Source organism: Pogoniulus pusillus, chromosome 19 (genome assembly GCF_015220805.1).
Source record: "Pogoniulus pusillus isolate bPogPus1 chromosome 19, bPogPus1.pri, whole genome shotgun sequence".
In the NCBI taxonomy this organism is placed as follows: Eukaryota; Metazoa; Chordata; class Aves; order Piciformes; family Lybiidae; genus Pogoniulus; species Pogoniulus pusillus.
Window position 1 is genome coordinate 17,712,720 of NC_087282.1, and position 11,802 is coordinate 17,724,521.

The 11,802-nt window shown below is 41.8% G+C and overlaps 1 long non-coding RNA gene across 3 annotated transcripts in view; it reads right to left on the reverse strand.

Moving 5' to 3' along the window:
* Positions 1-11,232, reverse strand: part of LOC135184029 (uncharacterized) — a 68,742-nt gene extending 57,510 nt beyond the window's left edge. For 2 of the 3 annotated variants that reach the window (XR_010305828.1, XR_010305827.1), the window contains exon 1: positions 10,873-11,232. This is a non-coding gene — a long non-coding RNA (uncharacterized LOC135184029). Of the gene's footprint in view, positions 1-10,588; positions 10,752-10,872 lie in introns of those variants that run through there. The other variant, XR_010305826.1, reaches the window with a different exon arrangement.
* Positions 11,233-11,802: the final 570 nt, after the last annotated feature.

The following is an 11,802-nucleotide window of genomic DNA, read 5'->3' on the forward strand; positions in this document are numbered from 1 at the left end:
CAGATGTGGATTTTTCAATTTACAAGCCTGAAAATTGCAAATTGAAAAGAATTCACATCTGCCCTCTACTGTGAGATAGCTAAGTATGAGTGACAGGTAGATGTGCTCTAAATAAAACTTTAATTTCTTTTGAAAGCCATCTGCAAAAAAAAATCCTGTTCTCTGCAATTCTTCTCTATAGTGAGTCATTCTGGGGCAGAAGACAACTTCTCAAAAGCAGTATGAAGGTGATGAGCAGACCTGTGTTTCCATCAAACACATTCTTCAGATACAGTGTTTCATAACAAAGGAATCATTTAGTGATTTTGCAAGTCAATGAGCCAAAACAGAATAATTCATGTCAACGGTAGATGATGAACCCTTAGCAGTAGTAGCAAACTAATTGCCACTAGCCTGCAGATTCTGGCTCCAAACTACCCAGCCATGTGGAATTACTTGCACTCTCTACATGGCAAGGAGCGACTAGTGAAAAGGCTTTTGGTTTGATGTACTTGATTTGTGATAGAATTAATGCTGTGCAATTGATGGGCAGCTGCTCAATTCCAAATATTTCGATTTTAAAACTCAAGCATTGGTGCTTTTCAGGCTAGGATTGAATACAGCTAATACCTGAGAGCTCAGGTTTAAACACTAAGAAACATCAAATAGCTCTCCAATATCTTTTTGGGGTTTAACACCTAAGATGCCATAAAGCAATGTACATTTGCTCATAAATATTGAAAAAATATTGTCTTGCCTTGGACCCTACTCTAATTAGTGCAATCTAAACTTAAATATAAATCACACTTTAGTGTATAAACAAACACCATTAATGTACCTGGCAGGGCACATGCATACCTATAGCACAGCACAGACAACAGCTAAAGGCAAGGCGTTTGGGATCACAAACACGTCCTGAAACAAAAACTTGCCGATGAGATTTATGCCAAGTTTTTTCCCAACAAGCCCTTCCAAGCAGTCAGAGAATCAGAGCTGGCCTTCAGCAGCCAAAGCCCCAGGAGAAGACAAAACCTATGGATGTATTTAGGGCTCTGACAGCTCTTACCATTGCAAAAGGAAGTTTAGGATCATTTTTACCAAAATAGAGTGCACTACAGTTTGACTCAGTAACCCCCACAGTGCTCTCCCCTCTCTACCCTGCAGGTCACACCATCATAGGGAAGCTATCAGATTGAACAGGCATGGTTTCCCCTTTGTGAATCCTTTTTTTTCCTCTACAGTCCTAACTATGACCTTCAGAATGAGTGGTCTCATCACTTTTCCCAGGATGGAGGTGAGGCTGCCTGGTCCATAATTTCCTGAGTCAGTAGTAATGTCCTGAGTCAGCAGTAATGGATATGGTGGTCCCTATTCTAGTGCAGTGAAAGTGCTCATGGCAGTGGTGCCCAAGGGGAACCTGGCAACTTCCCTTCATCTGCTTCTAATTTTGTGGTCTCATTTATGCACCTTTACATCCCACAAGTGTTGACACACCTACACCCAAAGCATTATCACTTTAAATTCTTAATCTTTCCAAAGAACAATTACCCTCCTGATTCATTCTTGTTGCATTCAACTCATTAATCTCCCTGCTTGTCAAGGGCACTCAGAATTGAGCAAGAGCACCAAAACCATCCATTCTTTTGTCATGAGCCACCCCTCTGGGATCAGCATCAACACCCACTCAGAGCAAGAGGCCAAATCAGTGCTCACAGAAAGCAGACTTGTGCACTCAAGACACACCTTCTACTTCTAACCTTTCTCTCAGACATACAGGAGGGAATTTGGAATAAGAAATGCCCTTTGTATAATCTACGTGTTTGTGAGAAAACTGACCTATTTTACTGTCTCCATTCATCTCCTTCCATTCTTTGTAGTCTACAGAGGCAGTTAATCTTTCTTCAGTGGGAATTGCAGCAGTGCCTTATTTTTATGCTATCAATCATTGCAATGCCTGTGTGGAACAGCTAATGTAACATAATTCAGTCATGGAAAGTACAGAGAGTGTCCATCAGGGAAGTCTCCAAATGTTTTGAGAGGAGTCTAGCCCCACAAAAGTAAGAAGAAAACAGTAAAGTAGGACAACTAAGGAGGAAATACAAATATTTGTCCTAACTGCTTCCCAAAGAGCACACAAAAGGCCAGGAGACAGGAAGCAAAAAATAATACACAGGAAAAGCTCTTTCTGAGGCTACTTTCAATGACAGACATGACAGTGGTCTGGGATTCAGGTGACAGAAGCTTTGTTATCACTACTGATCTCCCAGATGGCCTTGACCAAGTCCCTTTGTCTGCATTTCTTCTCTCATCCTACCCTGATGTACAAAACGTAGGGTGTTTTTTAAGAAACCTTTGAGAGCAAAAGCTTGTCACTCCTGTTATGTGCTACAGACTCAGTGGTAGGCCTCAGTTACCAGGACATATTTATTTAAAAGTTATGATAGTGGAGGAGAAGGAAATTGAAGCCATCATGAGCACTAAAATCTTTGTTCATCTGTAAAAGGAAAACCCCTTATTCCTCATCATCTCCATGAAGAGCTCAAGGGAAAGGCTGCTTGCCCAAGAGCACATCACCTCCCCCTTCCCTAGTCACATTCAATTATTCACCTCCCTGGTGCAAGGTGTCACCTTAGTAATGCTTGGGGAAGCATTCCTGGCATGAAGGTGCCGTGCAGGGCAAGGCTGCTGCTAACACAGAATCGAGAGTGGTGTCTAGGCTGCCAGCACTGCTGTGCTGAGAGCACCACATATCCAACACCTAAGGCATCTCTGCCTGTAGCTACACATCCAGCCCAGGAAAGCAGCCACAGAACCAAGTGAGACAGTGCAACTCTAATTTAAGACTGCCTCCTATACATTTGTTGTCAATAAAGGAGAAAAAATGGACTATAAAAGCACAGAGATTTAGGGCTCATCCAAGGAAATGTTTTAATGTTTTTTTCCACTTCCTGAGTTCAAGAATAGCTTAAGAAACAATCTTTCAAATTGTTTCAAAACAGATTAAATCTGACAAGAGACTTCAAGGAAAGGAAATACTCCTAAACTCCTGGAGTTTATCAAAGTCTGTTTATGTTGCATTTCAGATCAATAATCCTGCACAATCTACAACATAAGTGCCTAGCTCCTTTCTGACAGCAACAAAATCACATCTGGGAGGATGTTGTCTAGATCTATCCAGCATAAGCAACAATAGCAGAGCCACGAGGCATCTCCAGCCAGTGGGTGTCCCACTTGAGGGCAAGTCAAGTCCAAGAAGAGCTTCTCTACCTCTAACCATGCCTACAGAGCCATTCTTCACCTTTCCTGTGCCTTGAAAATTTGCTATCATCGCCATTGCTTTTGACCGAAAGAGTCATTTGAGAATCTCAATTCCAGGAGGAAAGGGACCTGGGGGTACTGATAGACAGTAAGCTGAAGATGAGCCAGCAGTGTGCCCAGGTGGCTAAGAGAGCCAGTGGCATCCTGGCCTGCATCAGGAACAGTGTGGCCAGTAGGACAAGGGAGGTTATTCTTCCCCTGTACTCAGCACTGCTCAGGCCATACCTTGAGTCCTGTGTCCAGTTCTGGGCCCCTCAATTCAAGAGAGATGTTGAGGTGCTGGAATGTGTCCAGAGAAGGGCAACAAAGCTGGTGAGGGGCCTGGAACACAAACCCTATGAGGAGAGGCTGAGGGAGCTGGGGTTGTTTAGCCTAGAGAAGAGGAGGCTCAGGGGAGACCTCATTGCTGTCTACAACTACCTGAAGGAGCACTGTAGCCAGGTGGGGGGTGGCCTCTTCTCCCAGGCAGGCAGCCAGCCCAGAACAAGGGGACACAGTCTGAAGTTGTGCCAGGGGAGCTATGGGCTGGATGTTAGGAGGAAGTTCTTCACAGAGAGAGTGATTGGCATTGGAATGGGCTGCTCAGGGAGGTGGTGGAGGCACCATCCCTGGAGGTGTTCAAGAAAAGCCTGGATGAGGCACTTAGTGCCATGGTCTAGTTGACTGGCTAGGGCTGGGTGCTAGGTTGGACTGGATGATCTTGGAGGTCTCTTCCAACCTGGTTGATTCTATGATAGATGATACAAGGCAAACCTTGAGGCTTCCTCGTCAGTCTCTGGTGGCTCAGTCAAGGCAAGGATCTCCAGATGGGTTACTTCTGTTTAGTCAAGAGTTAAACTATTGCTCTTTTTCCTTAAATGACCCCAGCCAATTACGTAGTCCCATATGAAAAAGTTGCCTCAGCTGACTCTTTAGGACACAAGCAGAACCATATCAAATTTAAGTCCTGTTAACCCTCTACTTAAGGCAGCTGGTAAATCCTGTAGCACTTTAGAACACTGTATTATCAGCCTCAGCAATAATTTGCTGGAAGTAGTTTGAGCTCAATTACTAAAGTACCTCTGTTCCTGTGTCAGACACTACAATTCTGGGGACAAATGAAGTCCCACTACATAAATGTTGGATATCTAGGAATACACACTAGGCAATGACCCTCATCCATCCATACCTCAGTACCAGAAGGAGTTTTCTTCTTTTTTTTCTTTTTTTTTTTTTTTTTTGGGGGGGGAGGGTTGGGTCTGAATTTTGTGGGTTTTGGGGTGGTGGGGATTGGTTGATTGTTTTGGTTTTGTCTTCTATTGAAACCATTCCTGGACACTTATTTCTGCATCTGTATGGACACAATTGCTTGAACCTCTGCTGGTTCTCCAAGTGGCCAGCTCCTTAAGCCCCAACTCTCCTTCCTCTAGACCTGAAAAGAGGACTTGTCTCATTGTTCCTTTCTTTGACAAATAAATGTTTTCAGAATAACTTATTTGTTCTTAGTAGGAAAACACAAGTAATAGAGAAAGCTCTGCTGATTTCTCTCACAATAAAAACATTTGAGATATGAATCCATGTATTTTCCATTTCTTATTACAGTAGTAAGGAAAAGAAAATGCTTTGTAAATCTCAAATAATACAAAGGCAACCCAGACAAAGATAAAAGTTTCTGTGGGTTTTTCACCTCTTATTTGACTGATTTGCTTCAAGTAGCTTCTGGTCAAATTTTTTCTCTGTTTTCACAACAGCAAGTACATAGCTGAAGGTTAGGAAAGTTCCATCAGCTGAAATCTTCACCAACATGTAGGCAAATGCAATTTTTTACTTCAGAAATCAATGACAACAGATACTAAAACTTATCTGGATCGAGAAAACATGACCAAATTGAGTAACACTAACACATGCTGAGTTTTCTTTCAACTAAAGCAATTTCAAGTTGGGATCAATTCAGGATTAAGATAGCAAATGAAGTGGCAACATAGAGGTGGACATTAGAGCAAAGGTAATGATGCCTGCTCTCTGGATGCAAAACCATTTGAGAATATGTTTGCATTCTGGATGCAACTGGATGACCTACCATTTATTTGTCATTAGTTTCACCAGGTCATGAAAGAAATTATTGTATTGACTCTAGGACATTTATTTAGAAGAAGTCAATATGCATTTATCACAATAATTCATGCTTAAATTTATGGGAGGCATAAAACTCTTGTGGTAGAGTGCCTGTAATAGAACTAATGTATCTTGTGTGACAGTTATTGACATCAAAAAGAACTCTTAACTTGTAATGTGTCCTAGTTAATTAGTACCTTTGGATTCAAAAAAGACACATTAAATAAACAGGTTTTAATAATTTCTCTTTGTTTGAAGGACACAGTGAAATTTACAGTGACCTCAGTTGGACTTTATGGTCAGCTTTTCTGAACGGGTTCCCTTAATCCCAGTTTGGTAGATTGGACCTTCAGAACCAATTAATTTGCAAAGCATCATCTTCAAGCTTCAAGATGGGGTGGTACCAAAATCAAATTTCAAGAGGTACTGAACACAGGTTGAAGGTGGCCTGCATACAGGAACAGGAAGCTATAAGCAACAGTAAACAAACTGGCACCAAGGATGTTGCTCTAGCAAAGACACTTGTAAGAGCAAACAAACAAAAACTGATAGTTGTGACTCACTGTACTATCAGTCTGAGGGGGAGAAAAGGGAATAATATTTTTCTCCACTAGATTTTTGCAAGTCTTTTTACTGTAAATGTGAAAGCTCATAAACGGTGATCCTCAATGGTATGTTACAAAGATTGCTGCAGTCTACTGCCCACACACATGCATGCATTCACTTTTGCTCCCTGCAGTCAGGGGAGACTCCCACTCTGTACACTTATACAATAGCCTTTGCAGGATCTGAACTTGGGATACTCAGTTACAGTACTTGCAGGTTGATGTTTCTCTCTTTTATATATATATATATATATAGAGAGAGAGAGAGAGAGAGAGAGAGCAAGAAAGCATGAGAGAGCGTGAGTGCATCTCCCTCACTATTTTAAGGAAGACTTTAGACAGAGAGCATGGAAGTAGGCAGAAACAAAGTAAAGGATAATGGCTGGAATCTGAAGGTTCAACCTTAGTTTAGAATACGCAGTTTGATATCTATAGCTACAATTTTTTGTTTCTGCAGAAGTTGAGGAACATGGTCTTCAGGCACAGGAGTCAGAAATAAAGTGGAACTTCGAGCAAGATCTGGAGAAGATGAACATCCAGCCAGAGAGAAGAGGCTCATCTTCCTGCAAAGAGGAAGAGCACAAAAAGCGTTGATCTCCTGAAGAGTTGGGCAGCAAAGGCTACAGAATCAGCCCATGGAAAAGTCCCTTCAACCCACTAAAGCACATCCACCAAAGACTCCTTTTAGGTATATCAACATTTTAGGAAAGTAAAAGTCACATAGTATTGATTTCATCGGGAGCATCACATGCATAACAAGGCATCAAACACAGTAACAAACCTCAGCACACTGCGGCAGCCACTGAGCAGGACAACTGAGCACAGAGCTGAGAGTAAAAGCAAAGGAAGCCCAGACAGAGCCCCAAGACCTTGTTTACATGCTTAATGCTTAGCTAGGAGATCTAGAAGAATCAAACCAACCCAGTAAGGAACTACTTAGAAAATATAAAGTCGTTCTTTGAGAGCTGTGAGCTATCCAGTGAAGATGACTTTCTTCTGCTATCATTGATTTTGTGCACATGCACAACGATGCCGTGGAGAGATAAGGCTACACCAGATAAAACTGAAGGGGGGAGGGAGTAAGTTAAGCCTTAAAGAGGATTTGGACTCCAGACCTTTTTTCATCTACTTCAATTCAAGAAAGAAATGAAAGTGTGAAACAGAGAAGCCTCACATCATAAGCTCAAGCCCCAGTCTGAACAAGGAGCAGCCAGGGTAAGGACTTGCAGCCTCCTCCTCCCCAGGCAGTTCTTTGTGACCCAGTGTGTTCTTCCCTTGCTGTGGGGCACAGAACTTTTGTGCTTCACAGGACAGCAGGTAGATGACACCTCATAGAAAATTTTAAAACTGGCAAGAGGAGATAAAAGAGATGTTGACCTAATAAAGTCTCTCCCTCTGAGCTGAGTCTCACAGAGTCAGGTAGATGTTAGAGGCCACACAGGGCATCTGAAAGAGATTAACACAGGCTGGTGTTTCTGCTAAAGACCAGAGAAGTCCACTGAACACAGTAAGAGATGCATACCATTACATCATCATACATACATTACTGTGCACTGCCTGCTATGGGAGGGTAAACAGTATTTGATGTGACATAAAACTGGGACAGTGGAGAGATATGAATCCTGAACCTGCACAAAGTCCATGGCTCTCAGTTAAACCACCAAAACACTCAGAATATGTCTGAAGTGATAGAGCCACTCCAAATTGGTGCTGTATGCCACACATCCGTGAAGCTTCTTAAAGGGTTGCAAACAGCTGCAGCTTTAGAGAATTTGGGTCTATTGCATTACAAACCATGCTACATTAGAAGATTATATAATACATTGGTACCCACTGTTGGGAAGATAGCTCTTGCAGGTTGTGAATTAATCTTTAATCAAACTGCAAGCAGTAATGTCCTCAGGCCATATCTGCTCGTAAACTGGTAGCCACATGTTATTCATACCTGTCACTTCATAGCATGACAGTATCACCAAGGCTGGAAGAGACCTCATAGATCATCAAGTCCAACCCTTTACCACAGAGCTCAAGGCTAGACCATGGCACCAATCACCATATCCAATCCTGCCTTGAACAGCTCCTGCAAACTTTCCAGCATAATTCTTCAATGAAATCACAGGGAACAGCGACTGTGTAATGCTGCAGTGTAGTACAGAGTCCCAACGTTCACTTTACTCTTGTGTGACAAATGGCTCTGGTTTCCGTCCCTGAGGAGAAATGACTCACTGGTGTCTTAGCTCCCTGAAGAGAAGTTTGTGCTCTGCTCTCCCCCACCTCTGTTACTACTTCGTTTCCTTTAGGCTTTTGACTGCTGTCCAATCTACATCTCCAGGAGTGACATCAGGCAGTAGGGGTTTGCTAGTCCTTTGGCCTTTTTGCTTCTCTACTGCTCAAGGCATTTTTTGTTTGTTTCTAAGACAACTGAACAACAAACTGCCTCTTCCAAGCCACAACAGAAGCAAGATTAATAACACTTCTGTAACACTGCTGAGTTTTAGGATATCAGATGTGATGCAGAAGTTTACAGAGAGATTTATACAAGAAATGAATGCCAGGAAAAGGCAATGATGATTGAAACAAGGCTGACAGCCTGGTGGTTTATATCACCCTTTATTACAAGTGCATACCCCAAAGAAGAGCAGAAAGATAAGAAGAGACAAGAATGATCGAGGGAAAATGTCAGATTGTTTTCCTCCCACTATAGACCCCCAAGGCATTGATGGAGTATTTTCAACCAGAATCCTGCATGCCACTGATTTTCAATAACCATGTGTTGTAAGACCACAGGAGCAGCTCTTAATAAATTAGATGCTTGTAAGGTGCTGTATCTCAAATGACATAACATGTCAAGGGCTCCTGAGTAGTGTTTATTCTTTAAAAGGCAATTTTATACAGACTTTGTTTGCAATTTAAGGTTCAGAAACACTGGAAACTAATGATTTGTAACCAAAATGAAATCCATGTCTCCTATTGATTCTGGTTTAGTTATTTGGAAACAATATTGATTCCCAAGAGATGCAACTAAACACCAAGTCTGAGGCCTAAAGAATTCCCATACCATTGATTATTACATGCAACTTCCTGCTTTCACTTTTAATGAGACATTTTCTCTTCCGTGAGATGCTGTACTTCATCGAAAGGTCAGATGTGGACTCTATACAAGAGAGAATAATCATGGAACACAACTGGCCCTGGCTCTGGAACAGCTGATTTCTTTCCTTCAGTTAATTGTTTTCCTTCCTATCCCTCAAAAGTTATTTTATTGTTTTTATGCTTTTTTAAATTTTATTTTTATTTACTATTTGTTCTTTTGACAGTCAACTCTGTTAACATTTAACTTATGCTTTAGGTGGACTTTCTTTAAAACTACTTCTGCTCTGTGGTTTTACAGGACACAATAGAAACGTGATTCATGACCAGGTCACTGCATTACAAATAATAATGATCCTTATTAAAGAAATCTCTCCTCTTGCTCTTGGAGGTGTCTTTCCTCTAGGCCAAATGCCATTATCTCTGCAATGCTCTTAAAAAAAACAACAGCAAAACTAGAAGTGACAATCAGTGCAAAGCCATTCACAAAGGCAGCTGATTTGCAACAATATTCACCAACCCAGTGGGAAATACATATCACTAGGAATTCAGTAAGTGATGCAAGTGCTTATTATACATTCAGCTGGGTAAACGATGAGAAAATTTCCTCCAGGCCTCAGAGAGAATGGCTTTAAATAAATCCTTATGGATTAACAATGCTTCCAGTAGTACTTGGCAGCACACGGACAGAATACACAAGTTACACTAGTAGGAAGGCTGAAAAATAGGAATTTTGTCCCCACAAAAGTTCAGGGTGAGAGAATAAGAGGGTCCAGCATCAGCAGCTGATGCAAACTCACAGACAGGGACAGCAAAGCCCTAACCCAAAACTAGTGAAAGGAAAATCAGGCTGAAACAATAATGCAAGTTGAAATAGCCCTTAGGAACCTGCTGCCTCTTGCTATTCCGTGGAGCATTTTCAAGAGGAGCCTGTCTCAGACTCCCCTAAGTCATGCATTTGGATGATTGATAATACTGATGGCAATACAGTAAATTTTTCCATTTCTTTTTCAGATCCCCTATTTTCATTGATGCTTTACAGACTTATCTGAAAATGAACAAGTATAATCCACCCTAACCTGCTCTCTTCTCCCCACTGGCTCTATGGAGATCTGGATTAAGCCCTTCTTGTATTACTGGGTATAGGGAGCAGCAAGAGAATGTTAGGCCTTGGGCAGACACAACGCAGAAGTAGAAGAGCTATATGAAGGCTACTTCATGATCCCCACATATGCACAGCCTGTCACCTTTCCCAGCAAAGCCAGCAATCGCATCCACTAAATGCTCCCTGTATGAAGCCTGAGCCTTCACAAAACAGAGCAGAACCACAGCAAGGTTTTCTGCCTTCCCATACTCCAGGCACGACAGCAGAATCACCCAGAGAACTGCCACATATCACCTATACTAAATGCATCTGTAGCAAATGGCAGCCAGCAGTAATTCTCTTTATCCATCCACTAGTATTTGGGGACTAGAGGATGAAATGCTCACCACATACAGCATTCTGCACAGGATCTGGTTTATTGCTAAAAGATTTGGCACCTCTTTATCACATCACAAATCAGCACTGAGAGAATAAGCACACACATTTTCCAAGCAGTGCATTGAATCAATTGCCAGCAAGCAATAGAAAGTGCGGTAGCGACATAAGCAATCGTATCCTGCCTGGAAGACAGAGAATATAAGCAGTTTCTTTAATTGTATTTTGGCAGTTCCATTCACACTGATAAAATCAGGTTGCATCAGCAATTGTGTCATGACCTCCCTTTCAAGATTTACGACTCACCTCAGAAAGGCTTCCCAGGGCCAAAACTTGGTGTTTGAAGTCCATATTATCCACCTGTGTGTTTGCACATTGGGAACACTGGAAGTTCAGAAACTCAGGTTCTCCCTTTGCAAAACCATGCCTGCACTTCTTTCCCCATCCTGTGCCATTCTTTTACAGTACTACAAATGCAGGGAAATAGCTGGTAAAAGAATGTCATTAGCTGGAACAACGGCAGCTAATCCATCTGCAAACACTGGCTCCCTCCCGCTTCTGCAGCCACAGGGAACTGAGTTGCACCGTGCCAGCTGTGGCCCAGTTAAGAGCTTCTGGTCCCAGGTGTTTGTAGGTGAGTACTTCACTAGCAGCAGCCCAGGAAAATCCAATTACTCCCAAACTCTAAGGCTGGGAAGGATCACAAATATTTTTATAATGGTTATTACAGTTTTAGGGTAACTGTTAATCTCAATAAGATCCCACAGATCAAAACAAATGGTTTTCAAGGTACTTGTATTTAAAAAAAAATAAAATAAGTGCTCTAATGAAATCCTTCTTGAAAGCAGTTTACCTTTAAAAGCCCATTTTTAAAGTACTCCCTCATTTCTTCCACCTGCCCACACATTCCAGGCTTTCTGCTGCCACCTCCTACTGTCTCAAGGTCCAGATCCACTAATACATGGGGCCATATCCACAAGGCAAGTTGCAAGGTATTCACAAAAGTCAACTGGACAAATGACAGCTACCTAAAAAAGAACTTTCCCTGCTATGCAGAGACAGATAAGACAAGTTGTCTTTAAAGAACAAAATGCTAGTAACAAAGTGCTGATATCAGACTCAGTTACACCTGAAGTGACTGAGATTAGCCAACCAATAATCATCATGTGCTACTGAAAAAGGCAATTAAAGGTGAAGTTCCATCTCCTTATTGCAGAAACCCGCAATTAAGAAAAC